The sequence below is a fragment of the Passer domesticus genome, chromosome 4 (assembly GCF_036417665.1).
Source record: "Passer domesticus isolate bPasDom1 chromosome 4, bPasDom1.hap1, whole genome shotgun sequence".
Lineage (NCBI taxonomy): Eukaryota > Metazoa > Chordata > Aves > Passeriformes > Passeridae > Passer > Passer domesticus.
The window spans coordinates 50,181,282-50,186,984 of record NC_087477.1 but is presented as its reverse complement, the minus strand read 5'-3'; the positions used below and the strand labels follow the sequence as shown (position 1 = coordinate 50,186,984).

The 5,703-nt window shown below is 34.3% G+C and overlaps 1 long non-coding RNA gene across 4 annotated transcripts; it reads left to right on the top strand.

Moving 5' to 3' along the window:
* The first annotated feature begins 3,724 nt into the window (after positions 1–3,724).
* Positions 3,725–5,311, top strand: LOC135300001 (uncharacterized). 4 transcript variants are annotated; one of them, XR_010361859.1, is made up of 4 exons: positions 3,819–3,959; positions 4,066–4,140; positions 4,617–4,790; positions 5,115–5,311. It is a non-coding gene; the product is annotated as an uncharacterized LOC135300001 (long non-coding RNA). The 4 variants fall into 4 exon arrangements; XR_010361860.1 differs by having other exon boundaries at positions 3,945–3,959; positions 4,044–4,140; XR_010361857.1 differs by lacking the exons at positions 3,819–3,959; positions 4,066–4,140 and adding an exon at positions 3,725–3,811.
* Positions 5,312–5,703: the final 392 nt, after the last annotated feature.

Genomic DNA, 5,703 nt, shown 5'->3' with positions numbered 1-5,703 from the left:
TATTGTGCAATTTATCAGGAGAAATTTCCATTAAATATTTTTACCACCAAGCAAGAATTTAATGGGTTTCACAAATATCACTATTAAAAACATTTTCAATTGTCCTCTGCAGATACACTGTTTTTATTCACTTTAAAAATTAATTGCACATGTTTTTTCTGGTAAATTTTATGAACAGTCTTAAAATGTATGCATTTCTCTTTTTTTTAAACTCTTAACTTTCTGGAAGGTAGCCAGAAGCATTGTTAACAAAAAAAGTTTAATATTTAAAAAGTTTTAACATCTGAAACCTGGGCCTTCTGCCCAGGAGACATCAATTAAAGGAAACACTGTGGAAATAATTTTAAAATGGAAGTGATGCTTCCTTTAGGTCTACAGAATGTGCAACTTTTAGGAACCATAAACTGCATGAACAAGGTTTAATAGAAGTTAATATGCATTACTATTCCTTACCCAAGATTTAATTCGAAAAAGGCTATACTTTTACTTCTGTGAGGTGCCTTTCAAATGAAAAGTTATTTAAAGGCTAAAATCAATTGGCTACAGAGTACAATGTTTTCTGATGGGAATAACAGAGAAAAGATTGCTGAAAGGTGTTTTTTGAAATGATAGAGTTTTTACCTCTGGTTATTATCAGCTCATAGATTCATCATTACATACCAGTCTTTTTTTATTATATTGATTTATTTTACTGCCTAATAAGTTTGTACTTGTATGAAATTCAGAAAACATTGATTTACTTAAATTATTCAATGCTTTACTATATGGCTATTATGTAATTTAACACTTTAGACAAATCAATACACAAAAATTGCTTTCCTTATTCAGAAGATTTACACATGTACTTTTTTGGACTCATTCATTTGCTATAGGGTGATGATGTTTTATATATGATCTATTTTAAGACTCTAAGAGGTTATATATATATACGCATATATATAAATATATAAATAGTACAAGTAAAATGAATAATTTAATCTTGCCTAAAACAAGCTGTAATGTAGAATATGCCTTTATATTTGCAACATTATTCTCAGATGTACCATGATATGGCCATATAAAGTTATTTTTTTTAACTTGCAATCATTGCTGGATGTTAAAAGTTGTTTCTTCCAGTATTTTAAAGACCAGAAATTTTGACTTGTAACAGGGAACAACCTTCAGTTATCTGGAAAGTTCTAAGGCAGTAGATAAGTCTTGAGAACTAATGGATTTTTGCAGTTGAGTTACAGATGAGGTGTATGGTCAAATAGGAGAAGTGAAAACATCACCTACAGGCTAATAACTCCATCATAAAGAAAAAAATCTCTGCCATGTTCTTACTGAAATACAGAGTCCTGAGACAATGTTTTGTACACTAAGGCCACTGATCCCTTATTCCACGTACACAATCATGGTCCTTAAACAAGTTATTTTAGAAAACAAAAAGTTTCCCATTGACTAAAAGAGCCATTTAAACACATCAAAAGAGTTCATATTTTAACTAAATTTATACTAGAAAAAAGAAGACATTGAACAAGCACTTTGTACAGCACCATTTCTCTGCAAGAAAATCCTTTTCACCTGCTAAACAGAACAACGAGGAACTTAGGTTTAATTCTGTGAGGATTTATTATTTAAATTTTATTTATATTAAGAAATGTATTCACAACAGTATACAAGCTTTCATATTTGAATAGAAATTAAGTATTTTGTAGGTCAGTTGGTTAGACCATGGTGCTAATAACAAGAAAGTAGGTGTTATAACCACATACGGGCCATTCACTTAAAAATTGGATTTGGTGATCCTTGTGGGTCCCTTCCAATTCACAATATTCTCTGGTCTATGAACATTACTATTACCTCCTCCACTGCAAAAATATCCAGGAAAAACCAAAATTGTATATTTGTGTTTCTTATTGGTTATTTAATTCTTTAAAGCGCCTGACGAATGTGTTGATTGGGTAGTTCAATTTTTCATTCTCATGTTGGAAAGCTGATGAAGTAGCAGGATATTATTTTTTCTTCTTGTTTGAAGTGCCTTTTTTCATCTATTTCAATCACAAGGAAAAATCTACTTTACCTGCCAATTAACAGTTTTACTTCCTTTGTCTCATTCATTTTCTCAGCAATGTTAGCTCCCATAGACTTGTGTTAAATCACATTAAGGCTCTGGAGCTATCTTTACATCAATAGCAGTACACAAAATTATTTCTAAAGCTTAAAACTGTACATACAATTCATATGAATAATTCATTTCCATGGTGGTTTAAAGTTCAAGATTTCTGCCTTGCAAGATTCCTTCTGTTTTGCTCCAGGCTCCATGAAACTATTTTAGATCTTGAAAATAAAAACACTCTGTAGGTAGAAGTACAGATCAGTTTATTCAATAAATTCAGTCCTACCTGAAACTATATAATATGACCATTAAGAAACACCTTTAAGAATCTTAAATAACCTCCTTTCTGGAGGTCAGGATGCAGTTACATTTAAATAATATTGCTTTAATTGAAGGAATTGTCTAGGGTTTTCCACAGTTACATATATATTTTCTGCAGTATTTGCCATATTATTGATATTTTTTCGGATGTAGAAATGTTTTTACTGGAGGGGTGGAAGGGCTTATACTTGGGAATTATTAAACTCTCATGCAGAATCATATCTATTTCTCCTTTGGGGTGCTTTAAGGAAGTACTCTACTATTTCAAGTATCAGAAAAAATGTGACTGTTTATAGCTCTTACTGTGCAATGGATGTATACACAATAATGAGGGAAAGATGATTCTGCCCATGGCAGGTGGGACAGTCTATCATTAAAAGTCCATTTCATCCCAGACTTTTCCATGATTCTGTGTTCTCCCTTCTGGCCATGAAGAAGTTTTTCCTGATTTGGGATGACACAGAGAGTAAGTGCCGACTTGAAATTCCCTCTGCCTTCTTGTTCCACTGAAGGACAGTCCTAAAATGACCCATGAATCATGATTAGAAGACCTTCTCTATCAAGAGGTAGAATGTGTAAGTTACAAAATGAGTATATCATGAATTCTGTGAATTATATGGTTATATATGGAATTGAAATTTAATAATAGTAACAATAATAATAATAATAATAATCAGTCTAACTGAGAACACACTGCCAGTTTTACAGTGCTCCATAAGAGACATGCAGATTTTTTGCATCTTTGCTGGGCATGTCCTTCAAAAAAACATAGAATATATAACAATATATGTTAAAATGCCCATGGGCTCTTAGGGAGTTTTTACTTTTTGCTTGCTGAATGAATGGTTTCAGTAGGAGATTTTATATACAGGATCGTAATTCTTTACTGATTAAAACAGAAAAACCCACTGACATGTGAGGGTGAGAAAACCATGAAGATATGAGGAAGAGAGTTGAAACTATCATTCTACCCCATAGTGGTATGTCCTAATGTAATATAGATTTAATAACAAGACGGGAACAGAAGGCTTATCCAAACCTTTTAGTAGAGGAGTGGAGTAATTACTTGGATTTCTAACAGTGAGAGACATTGTCAAATCAAACAAGGACACTTATTTCTTTAAAGTCCTTTCCTTATAACCAGAGCATTCCAGTGGACTGAGCCACCAGCAGCTTGTCTCATTCAATATGTAACAATCAGGACCTAGTGCACCTAATTAATAAACAGATGGCAATAACCCTATGGGTCTTTAAGTCAGTAAGGGCTTTTGTGCTCCACTGCTTATGTCACAATATCCTTTCTTAAGGGATGCATATGCCAAGACTGTATAATGGCACAGCAGATGCTTCATCTTGGTTTCAGCAAGGCAGGAAGCCTGCCAAGATCCCAAGGTAGTGTCCAGACAGTTATGGAATGAGCTTAATCTTGTTACAGCAGGAGGTTGAGTCTGCCCCAGCAGCGATGAGGAGAATAATTCAGCATGGAAGTGATTTTGCAATTCAGAGAACAAGTACGATTGTAGTGGAGTGACCTCTTTAGGTAACACAAGGCATGACCAACTTTCTAGAGGAATGCTTGGCACCCTCCACTCTGATGAGTGTGCTGTGGACCTTTCTAGTTCAGTTCTGTTTTTTGGCATCCCCAGATACTTTTTGGGGATAACAATTCAAAACCAGCTAGGAAGTTTCTGTCCTAAGATGTGGGCACAAGAAAGAGAGAGGTAAGTGTTATGCTGCAATAGTGAATATTTACTTAAACACACATTAGCAGCATGACTGCAACCTCTGCCTATGTTGGAAAATATTGTTATTATTTAATTTTGGATTTATGATGTAATTTTTTTTGCACACTCAGTGTATATGATTTCCAAATTATTGGCAAATAATATTTTGCTTGAAACTTTGAAAGTAAATATTGTTGTATGCACAACAATGGAAAAAATGGTATATATATGTATAAAAACCTAGCAGGTTGAGGGTTATTAGCATGTCTATTTAGATGACTTCTCTACCATTGTAATATTTTTTAAAAGTGGGGACACTAGTTATCAAGTAGCACACAGTAAGAGAACCCCTCTTTTCTGATTTCAGTTTCCACCAAGAAGAAATATCTGCAAGTGCTAATGCCACTTATAATGTCATAATGAATTCATTCTAAAAAACTAGATACATCAGTTCCTTTCTGTTTGTTCACAAGGGATCCAGCTTGTTGGAATGGCTATCCAGTTGCTACAGGACAGGCATTTGATCTGTAATGAAGCCTGCTTAATTGTAGCAGTCAATGAGAACTGAAACACAGTCTTGTTTCTGACCACTCTGTAACTGCAGGAACTTCTAAGGCAATGATTGTTAGCCACAAACATGACCAAAGGTATTTGTAATTATTTAATCCATTATAATACCAGGATGGACCAGATTTTGGGGGCTTCCCTATAATACAATTTAGAGATGGTTTTTCTCGGATGAGTAGAAAAGCCATTTATTTCTGGTTTTGCCATTCATAGATGTAGTTCATGTTTTACAGCCACTTTTATTGAATATTTTGAGTAGTTCCAAAGAGACAGAAATGAACCCAAAATGTAATTGTTTAAGCAGCTACTGTGCTTTGTGGCAAGCTGAACTAGACTGGATAGACAAACATTTCACTGAAGAAGACTTGTTACCTGAAATGTCTGCTATGATTTCACTGTTATAGAATGGTAGTAAATAAAGAAGACAAGCAGAGAAGCCTTATCATTTTCTACCATATCCTGGAGAATCCACTACTTCAGCAGCCTCTTGCCTATGACTGAATAACATCATCAACAGACTTCTGAGTTTACTTGATTCAAGTACCACCCGCAGAGTCATGAGTGACAAGTACTGTTAATGCCATAAAGCTCTAGAAACAGAGTGTGTGCCTGGTTCCTTCCTTTGCTGTTCAGGCAGAAAATTCCACTGACTTGTGTTAAACATCCTTTTATAGGCATGAAGAATTCTGCCTTGGTTCTCATAATCTTTCTGCTTTAATTTAAATTAATACTGTTGACTGAGTCTCTTTAAGAATCCTATGCAAAATTATGCTTACAAGTCAGCTTTAAAGATCTGAAAATTGCTTAATGTAGCATTTGGGCACAACTGTCTTTGGAATAGTCCTGTAATTACAGGGGAGGATAGAGTCCATCAGCTCCCTGTACTAGAAGCAATGTTCTCCTTTTTTATTTTTTTTTTTCCTTTTCTACAGATGTATTAAAATCAGAAAAGGAGCTAACCTAACTGGTAGTGCTTCAGTGTTCCTGGGAGTG